This window comes from Nuphar pumila, chromosome 2 (assembly GCF_984573655.1).
Source record: "Nuphar pumila chromosome 2, dmNupPumi1.hap1.1, whole genome shotgun sequence".
Lineage (NCBI taxonomy): Eukaryota > Viridiplantae > Streptophyta > Magnoliopsida > Nymphaeales > Nymphaeaceae > Nuphar > Nuphar pumila.
The window spans coordinates 131755134-131777355 of NC_143250.1; the positions used below are offsets into that span (position 1 = coordinate 131755134).

General features: G+C 36.8%; 1 pseudogene across 1 annotated transcript; it reads right to left on the reverse strand.

The window, feature by feature from the left end:
- Positions 1-20065: 20065 nt before the first annotated feature.
- Positions 20066-21284, reverse strand: LOC149847127 (AP2/ERF and B3 domain-containing transcription factor RAV1 pseudogene; annotated as a pseudogene). The gene has a single exon (XR_016430590.1). The product of XR_016430590.1 is annotated as an AP2/ERF and B3 domain-containing transcription factor RAV1 pseudogene (transcript).
- Positions 21285-22222: the final 938 nt, after the last annotated feature.

Sequence of the window (22222 nt, forward strand, 5' to 3'; positions counted from 1 at the left end):
TGCCTTCATAGTAGAAAAACTTTTCCTTTCACTTTTCTAAAATGTGCAATTTTCTATGCTTTTTCCTTAGAAAATCAAGTACAATCATGTTATTGCTCATTTATCATCACTTGTATGTTTTTTGCATAGTTTTTTTCATAAGTATTTTTAAACAATGAATTTTCATTCAGCTCTTATTCTTTTTCTTTCTTTTTCTTTTTCGATTTTTCATACTTTTTTCTTCTTCTTTTTTCTGTTGAGCACTATATTAGTTTTCAGGTTTTCGTGACCCATATAACGTGCTTTGAGTCAGTAACTCCCAAACTAGATGACCTTAATTAGGGCACCAGATACAGAGTATCCCTCAGACTTAATTGCTCGAGTCACTAGACCTTAGATTTTTATATTTATATATGGTCCTCTTTCTGTCATGTGCAATGTCTAGATCTCTTAGGCTCTCTACTAAGGCTATGTAACAGGCTTTCAGGCCAGTGGCTCTCAAATCAGATGGGTTTAGGGTACCAGGTGTAAACTCCCCTTAGGCTCTACTTGCTCAAACCAAATAGGCCATAGATGTCAAGTAGACAAAGAAGTGATTTCCTTAGTTGTCCATTTCAACATGAGAAGCAAACACTTTAGCTTGTGTCTCAACCCAGTTGCTAAGGAACAACCATGATATCAAACAAACTAAATGTATGCTCTTTTTCTTTAAAACTCTTATTTTTTTCTATTTTTCATTTGCTTAGTTTTTCAAAAATAGATTTTTGCATATTCATACTTGTGATTCAAAACAAACTATAACATTCATATACAATCTTTTCTTTGAAATCCACATAAATAACCACTCTTTCTAGATTAGTTTTAGTATTTTTTTTTTACATAGGGCTTAAAAATTTCTAAAATGGCATATTATGTAAAAACATTCATATATGTTAAATTTGTTTCTCAAAAGCTTAATTTTATGAGTTTTTATCAAAAATAGATACATGGACAAAAAAAATTTGGGTGTACATCTCATACCCTCCCCCATGCCTGATTGACACTGTCTCTAGTGGCATACAAAAATGCAAACATGCAGATGGTGATGCACACCTAAGAACATAAAAGAAATAAATAAGGGAGAAAGGAAATATACAACTTGTTTACGCGTAGAGCCTTGTGAGCTAATTGTCGCCTTATCCTTGCACCACCACCATGCATATACGAATGCATGATTTTCTGCTGGTCTGGCACATGATACACTCCTATGAAGGTTCATGTGTCCTATAACCTAATACTCATATCACTAAAGCACAAATGATTAAACCATATATGCATGGCAATCTAATAAAAAAAATAAACAATCTAATTCTACTCTTACTCTATACATATGGTACAAGATCCCTGCTCAATTCTTATTTTGTTCCTCGATGAAGGTCTGTCAAATTCAGATCAGAAGCCATGGGGTTTTTGCCCTTGGGATTCATAACAGGTTGACTGCGTAAACTACCCTCAGTTCTCCTTGTTAAAGCCTATGCTAATTGTCCCATCTGAGTTTCTAATTTAGCGATGGATTGTGTGTGGGAGTTTAACACTTGGTTACATCTCTCCAAAACATTTTGACTTGAGGTTTTCACCACCTAAAATGCTTGGAGAAGTTTCTCTTCAAAAGACAACTGGGGAACAGTGTTCTGAGGGATAACTGAGAGAAACATGGGAGAAGATTGGGGATAGTTGGGTCTCTAATAGGAATGAGTGAAAGCACTGGGCCTAACCTGTTGATTTGGAGGGACAGGAATTGCAGCTTGTTGGTTCCTTTATAAGAAATTAGGATGGTTTCACCAACCCAGATTATACATAGAAGAGAATGGGTCATTCATGGGTTTGGCGAACCCTTGAGTAGCCTGAACTTGTTCTTGAATAAATTCAAGGTACTGAGATACCGAAGGGCACTCAGTAACAACATGTGCCAGACTGGCACAAAGAGCACACACTGTATGAGTAGGTGTTGGGCCCACAAAAAGTTGGTCGAGCTTCTAAGTAATCAAATCTACTTTGCTCCTTAACTTAACAACTTCTCCAATCTCCAGGGAACCACCTTTCTTGACAATCCCTGGTGTAGTTCTCTCAACACGAGAGCTAGAGGTATGATGCAATGAATTTTTGCATAATGTATCGAACAACTGTCATGCCTCATCTTCGCTCTTTAATGTGAATGTGCCCCCACAAGAAGAGTCGATCATCTGACAATTTTATTTAGATAGACCATCATAAAAGCACTGGATCAATTGCCATCTCGACACCTGGTGATGGGGACACTTCCTAAGGAGATCTTTCAATCTCTCTTAGGTCTTATGAAATTGCTCACTTTCTATTTCTGAGAAGCTAATGATGGCTCTCCTAAACTGGTTGGTATGACCTATGGGAAAATATTTCTTTAAGAATTCTTTTTGCATCTGATCTTAGGAGCCCATTTCTATGATATCTAAGGACTTTAACCAATACTTGATCTTGTCCTTCAATGAAAATAAGAAGAATGTTAACTTTAAAGCATCGTCCCCAAAATTTTAGATTTTCATATTGAAACATATTTCGAGGAACTCGTCTAAGTGCCTGTAAGGATCTTTATGACTAAGGCCATAAAAGGATTATAGCATCTAAATCACGCTGACCTTAATCTCATATTGTGGTGCCCCTACAACAGATCTCCTAATGCAGGACACCTGAGTATACTCCGTGGAAAGGAAGTACTCCCTCAGAGGATGTGTGGGAGTAGCGGGCTCTATGTCACCCATTTCTCATCATCCTTAAGAAGAATGAATTATTCTCTCGAGATATTTGACAAAGGGATGCAACGGGTTACCCAAAGTTCTACGCCCTTGCATACACTGGTGCCTAGACCAGGTATGCACACATACCTAATCTAATAAAAATGAAAGATCGTGACTGCACAAAAAGAAAGTGACCTTATATGTCCTAACTATGTTAAAACATATATTAACTATCTACATATAAACTAAACTATTACAAATATTAATAAAGCAAGTAGTGAATTGTTGCCTTTCGCCGTTCCCTGGCAACGGTGTAAAAAATTTGGTGCAATTTTTGAAAACATTATTTTTAAACCAAGAACTGTGCACCAAATAATAATTTTAAAACCAGTTCTTGCACTCATTGCAGAGTAGCAAGTCAGATCGTCTCCTCAGGGAACATAACTTAGGCAAAATAATTCATTGAACTTTACTTTATTAATAACTGGAAGAGAAAATTATACTATTCTTGATTGCAAGCTAACTGCAAAACAAAGGGGACATAAACAATAAAAATTCTAAACTATGCTTGGGCCCACTAGCAAAATTCAGGGAGCTTGATAATTTTTCTCTTCTTTTGTATCCACCTCAGCCCACCCTCCTCCTTATACTGGCACAATATAGGGACCTATAGAATAAAAAAATAAAGGGAACTACTACCCTATTCTAAACAAAAATCAAATATTCTAACTAAATAAGGGACAATACAATTAAGGGAACAATAAAGAATTAATTTTAACTAAATTAAACTATGAAATAAAGAGGGTAATTAATAACTAAAGCAAGAATATCGATTATCGGTTATGAACAATTAAACTAAACTAATTAGCTAAATTAACTAAATGCAATCAATGATTCAAATAAACTACTAAACTACTCTAACGTGAATTCAATGAATAAAGAAATGAACTAACTAACTTAAAAATTAATTAACAAATTAATCTAACTAACCAAGGAACAATAAAAACAAGTAACCGAATTCAAGAATCAAGATTTTAAACTAACTAACAATCAAGAAAACTAATTTAATAACTAATGGATCTACAAAACGTGTTGTACGGAGGTTAAAACAAACAAATAACAATCTGGAATTTAAATGAAAACTATATATATCTAATCTAACTAACTATGAATTAAAAAAATAAAACAATAAACCGCCTATTACTAATTTAACAAACTATCCATTTCTATTTGCAATATTAAAATAAAAACTAAACAAAACTGACATGAATTGAATAGAACTAGACATAACTAACTGAATTAACTAATATTAAGCTACATCAATTCATGATTAAACAAAAAATTATGAACTATGCTAAAAACCGATAATTGATAAAAGAAGGAAATCGGGTAACTAATTTAACTAAGCTAATTATGCTAAACTAATTTCAATTAATCTAACAAAATTAAACTAAATTAACACTGATCTAATTAACGTGAAAACAGGAATAAAACATGAATTTAAAATTAATAACTAACTATCAAAATCGATACTATCTAATTCAGCTAAAATTAAAAATTCAATTAATAATGATAATTACAAATTAATAATATTAAATATCTAACTAATTCCTATAATCAAATTTTGGAAATACAATATCATAAATAAACTAACTACTAATGAACCAAAAATTAAATATTCTCCTTGGCTGAAGAAAAGAAAAACTATTATTCTAAGCTATTTACTATTGATTTTTAATTATTAATGAAATAACTATTTAATGATAATTAAAACTAAACAAAACAAATCTAATATGCAAGAAACATAAATTAACATGAAATAATTAACCTACTAAACATGAATAAATGAATTAAAGTCAGATCTACTTATCAAAAAAAAAATCAAGAAGACTACAAAAACCATAATCGACTATTTACAAAGAAATCTAAATAATTAATCTAATTAATACAGACTAACAAAAACCTAATCTAAATTGATCTAAACCTAAATATAATCTAAAAAACATGAAAATAACAAAAAAAAACTATTCTATGTTTAACAATTTCAAGAAAAACCTAAGATTATGCCTAAAAAACACTAAAAATTGATAAAATCTAATTTATTCTATTTTTATTTTTTGAAAATTTAAATCTGAAAATAAAGGAACACAGATCTAATCTAAAACTACTCTAAAATTAATCTAATCAATGAGAATATAAAAATAAACTACTCTATGGATTCATACAGACAATTTTTATAAAACAGAACTTACCCGACATGCCTTTTCGGTTAAGATCTTCGATCCGGGTGACTCAAGACTCGACCGAAACACAAAAAAAAATGACCAGACATTAAAACTAGACTCTAAATGACAAATAACACATAATATCAAAAACCCAAAACAAAACAAAAAAGAAAAGGGGTCAAGACTCGGGTTCTTAAAAAAATAGGGAATAAAAGCTGAAAAGTAGAGTGGGGGAGGAAGGCGCACCTCAGGGGTTGCCCAATGAGTGTGGGGGTAGAAAAGAGCGGGCTTATACCTTGGTTTTTATGCCATGAACATCATTTTTGTTGTTGGAATTTATTTTTGGTTGCAGCACATTGGAGGCTGAGTTAACGAAGAGGGAGATCAGTCGTGGAAGAAAAAAAATCGGTTGGTTGCAAAGGGAGAGTTCTCGATCAACCGATCATGAAGGTAGACGGTGGTTACCACCAAAATCGACTTGGAAGCCTCCATCCATGGGTACCTGAAGCAAATACAAAACCAAACAAGAAAAAGAAACACACAATATGATAGAAGGGAAGAATATTAGAAATCGCAGGCGAGTAAGAACAAGGAAGAAGAAGAAGAAATCTAAAAAGCAAAAGGAAAGAAAGAGGATGGAGAGGGTGGCATGAAACCCTAGGCAAAGACGCTGGTACAGGGCTAGACATCCCTTACTTATAATGATATTTTACAAAAATTACAAAATAAGGGCTTATTTTAGACTATTTACAAAACAATACCTAAACTATCTATATTTGCTAAAAACTACCCTACGCTACTTTTTAGAGGGGCTTTTTGGATATTTTTTTAAATATGGATCTTGGAATTTGGTTCAGATTGACATGTAAATCAGATTTAAACTCCAGTTGTACAATTTTGGATCAGGTCTGGATCCACTTTGAATCGCTACAGATTCAATTTCTTAAAAAATGCTCTAATTTCTTCATTTTAACTCGGATTCTGACAAAATTTGAACCAAAGATCCTTTGCACCTAAAACAACATAAACATAGGTACTTAATCTTTAAACTCACACATGAATGCATGGATTTATGATAATATGATATGCATTTCATGCATTATTAGTAAACACAAGAAAACTCATGATGTGTGAATGGCTCTAAGGAATCTGACTGGTGGTGCTCAATGGCAAAGGAAAACTCATCATGTTTGTGAGAAGCTTACTAGGACATCACGAGTAGTCACAACTTGTCTAACCAGCCTAGGACACGACTTAAGCATTGCTTTACCTTTTGTATTGTAGATTTTATTGTCCTAGGGGAGACCCACGAAGTCATGTTCAGTGCATGCACCTCTTAAAACATTGGTTTTGTCTTGGGAAGTGCCTCTCTTTAGGCATGGCAACCTTGGCTTATCTCTACTAGAGCTTGAGTACTTTTGCTTACCTAAGCAAGATTCTGCTTGAAATCTGGTTTTACAAACATATCCTAGACATGTAGATGCGGCCCATAAAATGTCTGTGAATACGGTACAGTGACTTCGAGAGAGATTTTAATTGACAACCTTTGAGGGCATACCGGTTATTGCTTGAGAAACTTAAAGAAGGTTCCGTCACTTGGGAAATCATACATGTTCACATGTATCGAAAACCCAAATTTATCAAGTTGTATCCTTGGAGGGTTCTTTGGCTACCTGGTTCTCTCTATAACATCCTGATAAGTGTCTTTGCCAATTTTCACAGATCCAAAGGATCATGAAAAACAAGGTGGTTGAGGACAAATTGCAAGAAGTTGCCATTGACACTGTCGAGTAAGATTCTTGCCTAAAGTTGATTTTCTCTTCATAGGATCACACTACAAGAAAAATGTCAATTAGCGACGAAAATTTACGCCAGAAATAATCCATCACAATTTTGTGATGGATTAGCAAGAGAAAATGATCCATCCCTAAAATTGAATTAGTTGCGGAATTTGTGACAGAATAATATTCATCACTAATCTGTCGCTAGGTAGTGACACATTAGCGACGGATATTATTCAGTCACAACATATGTCGAAACTTAATGACAGAGTAGCGACAAATATTATTCTGTTGCTAATTAGCGTCGGTGTTGGCGACAGAATTGTTCCGTCGTGAATCCATCGCTAACTTTCGATGTAAAACGCCATCTAGGGCACAAAATTAAGTCTCCCTCTCTCTTTCTCTCACTCTCTCTCACCCGCGTTGCTCGCCCCGATCACCTACCTATCTCCGACGACCACTCTGACCACCTCCTACCCTCCTACGATCGCCCCAACCACCTCTTCCTCCCTGTGTCTGGCAGACACCCCGACGACCCCGAGAACCCCCCCTCTCCGTGTCTCCTCTCACTTCCCCTGCAGCAACTGGCAACCCACACCAGAGCTCTGGTGAGCCACCCCTCCTTGATACCGTCTCTCTTCGACCTCGTTTCATTTTTCACCAGGGAGGGGCCGAGCCTCCATGTCTTATGTGATGCGAGGGAGGGGCTCGGTTCCCTCCCTGTGCTTTTTTTTCCAGGGAGGGGCCGAGCCCCCTCCCTGTCTTGCGGGTTGCACTGGAGGGGCTCGACCCCTACCTTTTTTTTTTGCCAGGGAGGGGCCGAGCCCCCTCCCTATCTTACGACTTGCGCTGGAGGGGCTCGACCCCTCCCCTTTTTTTTCCGCCAGGGAGGGGCTGAGCCCCCTCCCTATTTTTTTCCGCTAGGGAGGGGCCGAGCCCCCTCCCTATGCTTTTTTCACTGGGGAGGGGCTGATCCCCCTCCCTGTCTTATGGCTTGCGCTGGAGGGGCTCGACCCCTCCCCTTTTTTTTTCTACCAAGGAGGGGTTGAGCCTCCTCCCTATTTTTTTTCGCTAGGGAGGGGTCAAGCCCCCTCCCTGTGTTTTTTTTGTCGAGGAGGGGCTGAGCCCTCTCCCTGTCTTGCGGGTTGCACTCGAGGGGCTTGGCCCGTCCACTTTTTTTTTCGCCAGGGAGGGGTCGAGCCCCCTCTCTGTCTCCCTATTTTGCGGGATGCGAGGGAGTGGCTCGTCCCCCTCTCATGTTTTTTTTTTTCGCCAGGGAGGGGTCGAGCCCTCTCCCCCTGTTATTTTTTTCGCCAGGGAGGGGTTGTGCCCTCTCCCTGTCTCCTTGTCTTATGGGATGAGAGAGAGTGGCCGAGCCCCCTTCTTTTTTTTTTGTTTTCGCTAGGGAGGGGCCGAGCCCCCTCTCTGTTTTATGAGATGCAAGGGAGGGACCTTAACCCCTCCCTGTTTCCTTTTTTGCCAGGTAGGGGTCGAGACTCCTCTCTATATTGTTTTGTATATTTATGCTTTGCAAGTACGTTGCTGAGCTAATTGCACAATGCTTAGTGCTAAGCATCGCATGTGGCTAAAAATGCAATGCAAAAGAAAGAAAGAAAAAAATACAGAAGTACAAGCAATTCAAATCGGGTAAATACCCATGGTGAGTAAGTGATCCAAGTGCATCACATGTTATTTAATTTTCTGGATGCAACACTTTTCTGTTCACACACTCACTTAGTTGTGGATATCTATGACTGCTTTGATGGAGTTTGGAGATCATGCTGAGCATGATTTTAATGTATGAAAATAGAAGTGTTCTTATTTTTGGAGTACAGATTCTATGTTAGGCATGGTATTAGTTAGCGAGATATTGGAGTATGTTTACTGCAGGTACATGTTTAACATTGTTTTGATATGAATGATTTGAATGTATTACAATGTTTGATGTGTCTGTATGAAGTTATTTTCCATTTGATTATGCCTTTCATGTGAAATTGTATCATGAAAATATGCTTCAAATAAATGTATTATTTTATGAAATGTGATTTCATATTTCTAAATATCCTCATGATGTGTATAAATATGATTTGATGGTGTTATGTACGAAAATATTTAGTTTGTAAATGCATGCATAATAGTTTATAGACTTGCCTTTTATGTTAAGCATATTTGTGGTATATAGGGAAAGTAAATTTATGCATTAATTGAAACAAAAAATTACTCACAAACAATCACCAAACAAGAATTAATAGATAAATTAGATATTTTTTTCATCACAACATTATTAAGATTCTCTTTTAATTGGTGATGATAATATCCATAACATTATAGGATAAAATGACTGCAAACCGTGAATGGATGTACCGCAGGATAGTTGATAATGAGGTGTCACATGGATATATAGATGGTATTGACAGTTTTATTGAATTTGCAATGGCAAGTGTCAGTATAGTGGATCCCACCGGTCGGATTAGATGCCCCTGTATGATATGTAAGAACAATCGATTTGTAGAACCTCATGACGTTAGACATCACCTATACAGGAAGAGTTTTATTAGTGGTTATCAGAATTGGATGCTTCATGGTGAAGAATTTTGGAATAATTTTGACGCACGGGTGGATGTGGTGCACGATAATTCATATGTGGATTTGATATTTGATGTCGCAGGACCGAAAATATGTTCTGCTATGGAACATAGTGATGCATCAACTAGGGTAGAGGAAGAAGCAACAAACGATGCAGCTAGTAGATTTTATGACTTAGAGATGTTGATGAGCCACTATAGAATGGTTGCGAGAGTCACACTATCTTGTCTGCAGTTCTTCAACTACTGAATTTTAAGTCCGAGTATAATTTGAGTCAATCATGTTTTGACTGTCTGTGCTCTATTGTGAAGAGTATGTTGCCCAAAGATGAGAAATTGCCAGAAAATCTCTAATGTGCGAAGGTTATGGTCAATGCTCTAGGTATGAGGTATCAAAAGATAGATGCTTGTCCAAATCACTGCATGTTGTATTTCAAAGATCAAGAAAATAGCAGATCATGTTTATCATATGGACATCTTCAGTTCAAGACAAAGACAAGGGGAAATGGTATCATGAGGTCAAAAGAAGTGTCATACAAGTCACTCCGCTACTTCCCTCTCACCCCTAGATTACAACGACTGTATATGTCTTCGAGGATAACTAAACAAATGATATGGCATGTAAATAAAGTTTGACATGATGAAGACAAGATCACACATCCTGTTGACGTGGAAGCTTGGAGACACTTTGATCGTACTCATCAGAACTTTGCAATGGAAGTGAGAAATGTTAGACTAGGTTTATGTACAGATGGATTTAATCCATTTGAGGGTAGATCAACCACATACTCATGTTGGTCGGTATTTGTCACCCCATACAACCTTTCTCCAAGCTTGTGTATGAAGCGCTAAAATCTTTTCTTGTCTCTATTGATCCCTGGTCCGACTTCTCTGGGTCAAAATCTTAATGTATATTTAAGGTCATTGATTGATGAACTGAAAATATTGTGGGATGACGGTATTCAAACATACGACGCCCACAAAAAACAAAACTTTAATATGAAGGTTGTTGTTCTGTGAATAATTAGTGACTTTCCTGCATATGGTATGTTATCTGGTTGGAGCACACATGGGAAGTTGGCATGTCCGTACTGCATAGAGAATACAAAATCTTTTAGATTGACACATGAAAGGAAGTTGTGATGGTTTGATTGTCACCGTCAATTTCTACCCAACGACCATCCGTTTAAATGACAAAGGAATGTGTTTCGAGCAGGCACAACTGAAATGGAAGGTCCACCCAAAAGGTTGTCTGGCATAGAGATTTTAAGAAGATTGTGATACTTTCCATGTGGACTGACAGATGCTCGTAGCTTGACGCCCTTCCTTGGATTTGTGAATGATCACAATTGGATAAAGAAATCTATATTTTGGGAACTACCATATTGGCCAACCTTATTGATACAACATAATTTGGATGTAACACATGTACAGAAAAATGTGTTTGATAATGTGTTCAATACAATAATAAATGTGAAAGGAAAAACTAAGGATAATTCAAAGGCTTGTATGGATTTAAAAGTAATATGTAAAAGACCAAAATTGGAACTCAAAGAGTACAATGACAAAGTACTGAAACCAAAGGCAATGCACGTGCTTGAACCAGATCAAGTAAAGCAGGTATGTCAATGGTTGAGATAGTTGATGTTTCTAGATGGATACGTCTCTAACATTGCTCGGGCTGTGAAGATAGATGAGGGACAATTATATGGGTTGAAATGCCATGATTTTCATGCCATTATGCAACGGTTGATACCCCTAGCATTTCATGATATGTTAGACAAACCTATATGAGGGGTATTGTCTGAGTTGAGTAGTTTTTTTAAAACATTGTGCGCATTAGAAGTCGTAGTATCTGAGATAAAGAATCTCGAGAATTCTATCGTCACTAGTATTTGTCAGCTAGAGAAGCTTTTTCCACCAACATTTTTCGATATTATGGAACATGTGATCATACATTTGCCATATGAACTAAGGGTTGGTGGTCCTGTGTAATATCGGTGAATGTACCCATTTGAAAGGTATATTTTTTTTATATTTTTCTCTTCAATGCTATTGCGAAATTTATTGTAATCCGATATATATATATATATATATATATATATATATATATATATATTATTGATAGATGCATGTTTGACCTAAAAAAAAAGGTTCGGAATAAAGCAAGAGTAGAGAGCTCTATTTGTGAGGCGTACACTTTAGAAGAGATTTTAAATTTCTCATCTATGTACTTTGAACCTCACATTCCAACACGTTACACATGCCCACCTCGTAATGATGATGGAGAACAATTTAATGTAGCTGACAAATTATTGATATTTCAACCACTTGGGCATGCATTTGGTAGTTGCCGATCAAGACTCTTGGAAGATCGAGAGCAAGACGCAGCATAAATTTATATCCTTTTTAATTGCTCAGCAATCGACCCATACATCAAGTAAGTATACTTAATATGTAATACTAAGTTCTATACATACGTATATGGTTCTGTAATATAAGTATTTGTTAAGTGCAAATGATTTGATATAGAGTTGCGAAGAAAACTTCCACATCTCACTGATGCAAAAGTACAGAAAGAACGTGAAAATAAGTTTGTGGCATGGTTGAAAGAGTTGGTAAGGACGATGACATACATTCTTTTCGTGTAAACAACAATAAGATACTTAATTGGTCGTGATCACAGTCATTGTTTATACTTGTAGGTCTGCCATGGTGATGTTAAAGATCAAGGAATATGTGATTTACAAAATGGTCTGACCAAAGTTGTTCAATGTTACAATGGGTACATCGTAAATGATTATCGATTCCATACAAAAGACTACGGTGTTGACAAGTCAATGATGAATAGTGGCGTGTGCTTCAAAGGTAGCAGCTACGGTGAAAATGAACATGACTACTACGGTGTTATAAAAGAAATAATAGAGTTGACTTACTTAGGCACAAATAATAGTGTAACTTGTTCAAGTGTCATTGGTTTGATCCCACAACAACATGAGTCGACAAAGCCTCAAGCATTGTGAAGGTGAATTATAAATCAAGGTTTTGAACATATGAACCATTTATATTAGCCTCACAAACACAACAAGTTTACTATACTTCATATCCGAGTACAAGAAAGTTAGATAGAAATGAATGATGGGCAGTTTGTAAGGTGAAGTCTAAACTATACCCCAAGTATGATCAGTTACAGGAAGACAAGATTGTTGAAGAGGGTGATTACTATCAATCAGATGATATGTATGACTTATCTTATGGTCACGATGTCGCATATGGTATGCATGTCATATCTCCATTGTCCAATGACACATGGATGGAAGAATATGATCCAAATGATATACCAAGTGGATGGGCGCCCAATGAAGAAGAAGAAGAAGATGACGAAGAGGAGGAGGAGGAGGAAAAAGAAGAATATGAAAGTCAAACAAGTGATGAGGAAGCATTTTTGAGCTAGTGAATTACATCTTGTAATACATACCTCTATTTGATGTGAATTATTTAAATGTATTGAAATGTATTGCAATGATTTGAATGATTTGAAGGTATTACAATGTTTGAATGTATTGCATGAAGTTATTTTTTATTTGATTATGTATCTTTGATAAGTATATAGTTATGATTTGAATGTATTGTAACGTGTTTGAATTATTTGAATGTATTACAATATTTAAATGTCTTGCATGAAGTTACTTTTTATTTGATTATGTATCCATGAAGATATAAAGTTGTGTAACTGATCTAATTGTATTACAAGTTAAGGATATGTTATCCATGATTAGTAAGTAATGTCATATCTTATGTTTTAATGTATTACAATATTTGATGTGAATGATTTGAATGTATTGAAATGTATTATAATGATTTGAATGATTTGAAGGTATTACATTGTTTGAATGTATTGCATGACGTTTTTTATTTGTTAGAATATGGTTCGTGGAGGTCACAATCGTCGAACACCCAGTGGTAGCCAGTCTTCATCTTCACGGGCTGCTTCGATAGGTATATCATTTAAATAATTGTATACTTGATTAGTTTAAATGTGCAATGTGTGAATTTCTAATTCATTGTTCTGTAGGTGATGTTACACCTACACATGACCCACCAACACCAGCTACTTATATACATCACGAGACAACACCAGATGTAGGGTCTTTTCAGTGTGACACATGATGACTCATTCCAATAGTGTATATCGATAGTCGACCATAAGTATTTCATTGTCACTTGTCTAATATTTATCATATAAATAGTGTATATCGAGAGTCAATTGTTAATGTGTATCAGTTTATATGAATGTGAGGTTTGAGCAACAAGAAGTAATACGAAACATTAGGAAGTCACTACTGCAACATCTTTCAGGACTAATCGCATAATGAAAAGAGTACCCGACGGAGGTGTTGGACATATTAGTGTTCTCATTCATGGTATGCAATCGTTTATCATAACTAATGTGTTTCATATTTATTTTTTTGTTATGCTCATGTGTGCTAACTTTCTGAAAGTATTTGTAGGCTTTCCATCGCTTCGTGACTGCGAACGAGGAGAAAGACGCGAGGGTAGTATGGCAAAAGGTGGCTGCCAACCGATTTGCCGACATGTTGTATAATATGAAGACTGCAGCAAAAAAAGCAGCTGCTAGGATAGATGATCCACTGCAGTGGAAGGGCCATGAGCCTTCTACTATCAAGAGAGATTATTGGGAGGGCATGTATGACATGTGGGCGAGCAATGAATTTCGAAACCACTTAGCAAAGGCTGCACAAAATCGAGCGAAGATGCCCGATGCTCATCTACACACAGATGAATCTAGGACTTTTGGGAGCCACTAGATAAAAATGGTAATTCATCAATATATATATATATATATATATATATATATATATATATATATATATATATATATATATATATTGTCAAATTTGTAAGTATTTCTGCATACTTATTAATCAAATTTTTTATCATTTAACATTACAGGAAGTAAAAAAAGAAGACATTGTGTCTTACAAAAATGTGTTTGTTGAAACACATAAACGTAAGAGCACAGAAGATTTTGTATCAGAGAAGGCGAGAATGACAACGATATGTATTTATTATATTAATAAACATTGTAATATACAAGTTACTATAAATTACATTATCATAAACATTATAATTCTTAATTATTAATTTATATTCTAATCATTACTTTGTAGGAGTCACACGAGCAACAAATGCTACAGCGATATGACCATGACTCCACTCAGCATCCGCCTTTTGATCCTGCAGCATGGGTGACTGCAACCGGTGAACCCAAAAAGGGTCGTGTGTTTGGGTTTGGGAGTAACATAAACACCACAACAATCGTTGCCTCCTGCAGCCATGGCTCTCAGAGTTCTCCTGCCAGCATCAACTCCCAACATCTGATTGACCCTGCTATGTCTTAGGATGGTGTTTGTCAGCGTCTTGAAGACAAAATGCAATACTTTTTAAATAAAGTCATTCCCAACATTATCCGTAATGAGTTGTGCAACTTTTTTCAGGACAGAGAAACTTTGTCTACATTCAACATGAGCTTCAATGTCCGTCGGGTATAAAGATTCATGTCATTAGATTTCAAGCTAGTATATGCATGATTGAATACATATATGCATGATTGCCTCACTATGAAATTTTTTGATACCTTATAACACATATATGCATGATTGATTCACTATACAATTTTTATGACACCCTTATAAGACATATACGCATGATTGAATCACTATGAAAGTTTTTTAAAAACCTTACAACACATATATGCATGATTTCATCACTATAAAATTTACTTAGTGCCTTATAACACATATATGCATGATTGAATCACTATAAAAGTTTTTTGACAACCTTAGAACACATACAAGCATGCTTTCATCACTATGACAACCTTAGAACACATATGAGCCTGATATTAGCATATATGAAAGTTTTTTAATGCCTTATAACACATATATACATGATTGAATCACTATAATTTTTTTTTACTGCTTTAGAACATGATACGCATGATTGAATTACTACCTTACAACACATATGAGCATGATATTAGCATATATGAAAGTTTTTTGACTGCCTTGTTACACATATATGCATGATTAAATTAATATCAAAGTTGTTTGACAACCTTAGAACACATATATGCATGATTGAATCACTATGAATATTTTTTGACAACCTTAGAACACATACAAGCATGCTTTCATCACTATGAAAATTTTTTACTACCTTAGAACACACATATGCATGATTGAATTACTATAAAAAAATTTAGAATACATATGAGCATGATTGAATCACTATGAAAGTTTTTTGACAAGATTAGAACACATATAAGCATGATTTCATCACTATGGAAGTTTTTTTATTGCCTTGTAACACATATATGCATGATTGTGATACATAACACATTTATTTGACAACTTTATAAACCATATATGCATGCGTGAATCACTGTGACATTCTTTGACAACCTTAGAACACATATCTGCATTATTGAATCACTATAAATTTTTTTTCAAGACTTAGAACACATATCTAAATTCTGTTAATGTCCTTCAGTTTATTGCTAGTCTATGTGTTATTCAGTCATTTACTTTGTTACATTAGATTAGGTGCATTGCATATAATTTATTTTATTATATTTTATTTATAAATAATAACATTTTGGTTCTCTTGTAGGATGCTGGAGATGATCAACGTAGAGGAGCTGATGAGGCATGAAGGGAGGGGTAGATCGAGAAAACGAAGAGGATGATGCCCAGAATCTTGGCGAGGATTAGATTTATTTGTTTAATTTGTTTGACGTACTTGTAACTAATTATAACTTGGCAAGGACTGTATTTGGTTGTTAAAGTTTGTTTAACTTAGAACTTGTGTTAAATTTGTTTCACCTGTATATGTATTTTTTATGTGTACTTTATTTTTAATATATAAGCAGATTATATGAATTGTATAACGAGAAATTTTTCTCAAGTTTCAAAATATTTTTTAAAAAAAAATATTTATTTTTTAAAAATTAGCGACGGATATAATCCGTCGCTACTCCATCGCCAATTTAAAGCAGTCGTTGGTTTATGACAGAATTTAAACTGTCGTTAATGGCCGTCACCAATTTGGTGACAGACATTAGCGACAGATATGTGTCCCTCGTTAAAGATTAGTGACGGATTAAATTTTGCCGCATAACCAAATCAGTCTCTATTTAGCGACAGATTAGCGGCGGACATGATCCATCGCTACTTAGCGACAGATTAGCGACAGATAGTTTCTATCGCAGTTTAGCGACTAGGGTTATGCGACGGACTCTATCCGTCGCTATTCTGTCACAAAATCCGTCGCTAACATGTTTAGCGATGAATAGTGTCCGTCGCTAATACGCATTTTTCTTGTAGTGTCATGATGCTCATTCTCTTCCATGTGATGTTCTAGACGTCATCCAAGATCACTTCAATTAGTGAGAAAATATCTCTCCATACTTTGATTTCCCTTATCTCCCTTGGGGGGTTCTTTAGTAGGTGTAAATGCAAAAAATTGAATGAATGAATGTTTTTTTTGGCTTTTTTTATGTAATTTGTGGATAAATGCATGTGAAACTGAAGAGAAATAGCATAAATGTATAAAAAAATAACTTTTGGGGCCCTTTGAGAAGTCCTAGAGGTTTCAGACACAATAAAATGCTAACAACAATTCCTGAACTGCTAAAAACAATCTAATTATCATTAGTGGCTAACCTAAGGAAACAGGTTTCTGCAACCTGAACTCCTAAGACGCATACAAATGCTGATGACATACCAGATAAAATTACTAACAAAACTTTAAAACTACTAATGACACTATATGAATTGCTAACGACACTAGGACTTATTAGAGTTGTCGTTAGCGTTGGGAAGGGTGAAAACCTCTTCGGGACCCTATTTTCTCTATTTTTTCAAAAAATCTTGATTTTTTTTTTAGATTTTTGAGTGTCTGATTGAAGAATGGAAGATACCATTGGTCGGGCGTCTGATTCAATAGCATGGAACAAGGTAGGATTTTTAAAAGTTTTCAATTTTTTCATGTTTTGGGCCGAAAATGATCGATCTAAAAAGTCCATTTGGCTTTAGGACAAAAGACGACCATGCGGGAACCCTTTTCCTATATTGAATCATGCAAAATTGCACGAAATCAGAGGGTGACCCTTTGGTTTTTTGAAAAAATGCCCAAATAGATTTTTGATCAATACTGGTGGAAAATCAGGTTTTTAGGACTTGAAACTATAGGAAATAGATTTAAAAATAGTTTAGCAAGGTTTTTAGCTGAGAAAATGAGGATAAATCAGTCTAAAATCTGACAGAAAAGAACAAAAATCTTGGCTGCTAACGACATGTAGTTTCCATCAAGTTTCCTAACTACACTTCATGAAATATGAACGACAATTTGATGCCTCCAATGTGTCGTCAGCATTTAAAGTGTCTATCTATCTTACTGCCGATGACACTTGCATGTGTTGTTAGTAATCAATTAACGACACATGGATTATTGTTAGCAAATTGCTAATGATACTTGCTATTATCGTTAAGAACCGCCTATTTGTCATTAGAAAATACTTACCTATGTTATCTTTTTGTGTTGTAGAGAGGCTGCCACGGACCGGCGGGAACTGATCCTTTCTGGATGGCCAATGAGGAATTTATGTCACCTACGAGGGGGTCCTAGAGTGTAGTAGGGACTTTGAGGAGCCGAAGGTCCTTCCCCCTGATGGATCAAATGAGGTAATGGAGCAGAGGAGGATGATGTGCAAAAAACTAATCGCACTTTTTTCTCACTGTTTTTACTATTGATCAACATGAGATTTTAAAGATGAAAAAACAACAACTGAAACGTAACCCACGATCCCAAGTAAGGGAGTGGTTCCAAAAGAAAAACAAAGAAACTACCACCACTAAATTTTTAACATGCTAACACAGTTAGCTACCCACGCACACTTCGTGGAGTTAACTTCCTTCAAAGATGCTGCAAAACACTTTGCACTATATGTGCAGTTAGGAACCTGAACTTAAAGGAAAAGAAAACTGACTCCTATTTTATTGCGCACGATCTTACCCAACACCCCCATCAATTGTTACATGCACGAGGCCGTAGTTGTATCCCACGGAGTTGCTGTAGCTCCTAACTGTAGAGGTGATGATGACTGTTCCCAAGGGGTGACAATATCGACAGAGGTTCAGCTCCTTTGTTTTTTTTCTTCCTCAGGCAATGTAAGACTTCTTTTTCTAATCAAAGCTACCATATTTCTGGTCTAGTGCTCATGAAAGTGGTCAGTTTTTGGACTCTAGTTATCTTTTCTTTAACTCCTTTTTGAAATAGTTCTTTCTTGACAATTGTGTTAACCAATTTTTGTTTTGAATGCAGGAGATCCCAAAGAAGAGCTATAGGACACACCTCGAACTACTTCGCACGTAGCAACTGCATGAGGATGATGAGTTGATGGCTGCCATGGATGAGGTTAGGTTCAGTTTCCTAGCCCACTGTGGGATCGTCAAGGCAATAAGGAAGCTAACCTTGGTGCTAGTTGAGAGGTGGAGGCACGAGACCAACACCTTCCACTTTTCTTTGGGTGAGATGACCATCACCCTTGTGGAGGTTCGCCATCTTCTGGGTCTTTTGATGGGGACGAGCGGCAAGGATCCTCGAAGGACCTTCATGTGAATCATCGGTCAAGCTGCTCCTTCTGACAACAAAATCCAGATGCACTGGCTGCAAATGAAGTACGCATCTCCAGAGAGTTTGAGTGGGGTGCATCACGACGTCTAACAATGGCGGGCTGCCTATATGCCATATCTGTTGGGTGCAACAATCTCCAATTTCACTCAAACTTTCTCAGGCGTTTCTTTGTGGACTTGAACTCTATATGGTTATCTACTACTTCGCATCATCCTATTATTTACTAGATTTTTTGTTGAAAAATTTGGCTATTGAAATACATTTTAAAGATGTGAATAAAAAGATTCAGGACTCACATCTAACCGACCCAAATCCATATAGTTTGAGTTGTTAAGTTCCTTGCAGATGCAAGTAGATATATGGTGGTATTGTTATGGGTTTTTGCGATCCAAATTCAATAAAGATCTTAAATCTAGTATGCTATTTTACAAGTAAACATGGATCCAGTGAAAAATAGATCAAATCAGGTCTAGACCTTATAATGGATCCCCTAATCCATGTTTGGGTCCACAGATGAATTTGATTTGTGCCAGATTAAATTGCATGTGATTTGACTACACTGTTCCCCACGTGCTACACAAAGATTGTCATGCAAAATGTGAGTCTTTTATGAGATGTAATCTATAGATCCTTTTTGCCATTCACAATGATTTGGATGAAACAAATGGGATATGGTAAGATAGAATTTAAGTTGACAGTTGTGATGGTGTAATGTGGAAATTAAGTATCATTTTTTTTGTGGTTAACCGAACTTAATATGTTCACTATTACTATTACAAGCGATGAGAATGATATTCAGCATCCCATATGTTCAATCTGTTGTAACAGTTGCAAAACATGGACAGCTAGTGCAAGTGGGTACTGAAAAAGATTCTACGTTGGCCCCTGCGAGTATTTTACCTTAGGTTTTTCATGTATTTACTTGTGAATCTTTTCTTTTAGAACTTGATGTATCAATTTCTCCACTTGCAATTTTTTGTTATTTTATGTATGGAGGAATCATCTTAGACGCTTAGGGAATTGTACTCTTGAAAGAAAAAAAATTTATGTGCACCATTTTATGTTATAAATATTCAGCTCAACATGAAACATAAAAGCCTAGAACCCTTTGCTTGCTGTAGCACTCACTCTTTGTCAAATCCAACTCACTCATCCTCTTACTGTTTCTGTTGAAAACATGAGATTCAGGAGTGCTAGCCAGTTCAACCCCAAAGAGCCTGACCAACTTTTCTTCTGGTTGAGAGAGCGGTGCAGCCGCCGACAGTGGTGGTGATGACTCCTTTTCTGGAAAGAACTGCCACAGGAAGCAGTTGTCATGTGATGATAGATCATGCAACTTGTTTGCACTTGGGTTTGATGTGCAAGTAATGTAGTGGAGTTTATCTGGACCAGTGGACCTTGCAAAGGTCACTACATCTCCTGCTTTGAGATCCTTTTCCTTCACATATTTACTCCATCCTCTAGTAAACACATAACTATGACTGCTCTTCCAGTAAGAATATCTAAACCTCCACACTCGGCCACCTTCGTCCTCGAAGGTTAGTAGCAACCCATCTTGCCTAGCGGATGGTAGATACTTCTCGGCATGCTGCTTTAGAATGACAAGCCTGTTCAATCTTCCGACATCGCTAGGTGTCAATACTTTACTGAAAAGCTCCTCGCATCTTTTGAATTGAAAATGTTCTCCTTCATGGATGGATGTGACACCTAGAGCACTTATGTTTTTCTTTCTGTTCTGTTTGGCAATCAAGAACTCATCATGATATGTGTGCCTCCGGAGCATGTCCACAATCTCGGCCTTGGAATGTGAATCCAGGAACCAAGCCTGGTGCTCATCTTCTGATGAGTCTTTGAAGTTGGTGATAGCATCTCTACCTCTAAACTTGAGTGCAGCTATGTCATAAGTCTTGGCTGCATCAGACTCGGTTGCAAACGTTCCGAGCCAGATCCGGTGGTGCTTCTCATATATTTGAGCACCCCATCGGCCATTAGGTTGTGGCACAACTCCTTTGTACCTAGAGGATGAAAGCTTCCTGGTTGATGGCCATGACTCGCCTGAGTCCGAGTGTATGACAACAGTGGTGATCTCACTACTGAGGCTATTTAACCCCGACATCAAGTCGACTGGCTCGAACGAATTGCTTGAGAGTTGGCTACTTACTTCCGTGCAAGCCATATATAGCAGAATTTGCTAGGAATTGTGGAATGTTGTTGGGAGGTGTATGAGGAGAAGCAATGTCTGTTTGTGAGAGTAAGATGCGAGGAAGAAGGGTTGCTATATAAGGGAGAAATAAAGCGGGTGCATATTTATTGAAAATTATTGGTATCCTTCTTTTCTCTTGGGGAAGTGTCGGGGAGGGGTCCATGCAGTATGCAAGTTGATGATTATCAGATGCCAGTGGCCCTCAAGTGGTTGCGGGTGCATCCCCCTTTAGCTAGCCTCTTAATTCTATGAGAGAGAGAGAGAGAGAGAGATTGGAATAGTGTAGCAGATGATGATTGGATGGACCAATATCCCTTGTGTCCGCTGGGTGAGAAGTCTAATTACATGTTTTGATGCCAAGCAAAAGATGACCGAGTTCATGAACTCCAGCTTGTCCACCACTAGCATGTCCACCAATCAAAACACATAACCGGCCACGATCTGGCTCAGTTGGGTAAAGAAGGCTCAAACAAACTAGTTTGTCGTAGCTGTATAAAGGATTCCTGACTTGAGAGTTGGAAAGGCACGTTACATGGCACCCCACAGGTTGGCCAAGTTGAAGTTGGTCTGGTTGCATGAGTTTGTAATTAATTAAGCCCATTGCTTTTTAACCATGGTTTATAGTAGAGTACATGGTCAATACCGGCCCTGTCAAGTGTAGTTGCTCATGTAGGGTCAGACCAACCAATTTCGAGTGGGTCAAAGACCTGATCGGGTGCACTGCGCGCCTGATAAGGCATTGGGGAAACTACCCAAGCGGTCTGATCAGCCTGGGTCCAACCTAAGGATTTTGGTGGTTGCAGATTTTTCATGTCCTTGTAGTTGCAGACTCACATGAGCTTGTCAAGTCTTCTGGGTCCAACCAGTAGACAATGATTAGCTGGCAAACGTTTCTAACTTTTAACCGTTCCACCCCCTAGCCCTATTGTTTCTAACTTTCTACCCGAGAGAGGATAAGGTCCAAGGTACCTTGGAAAGAACG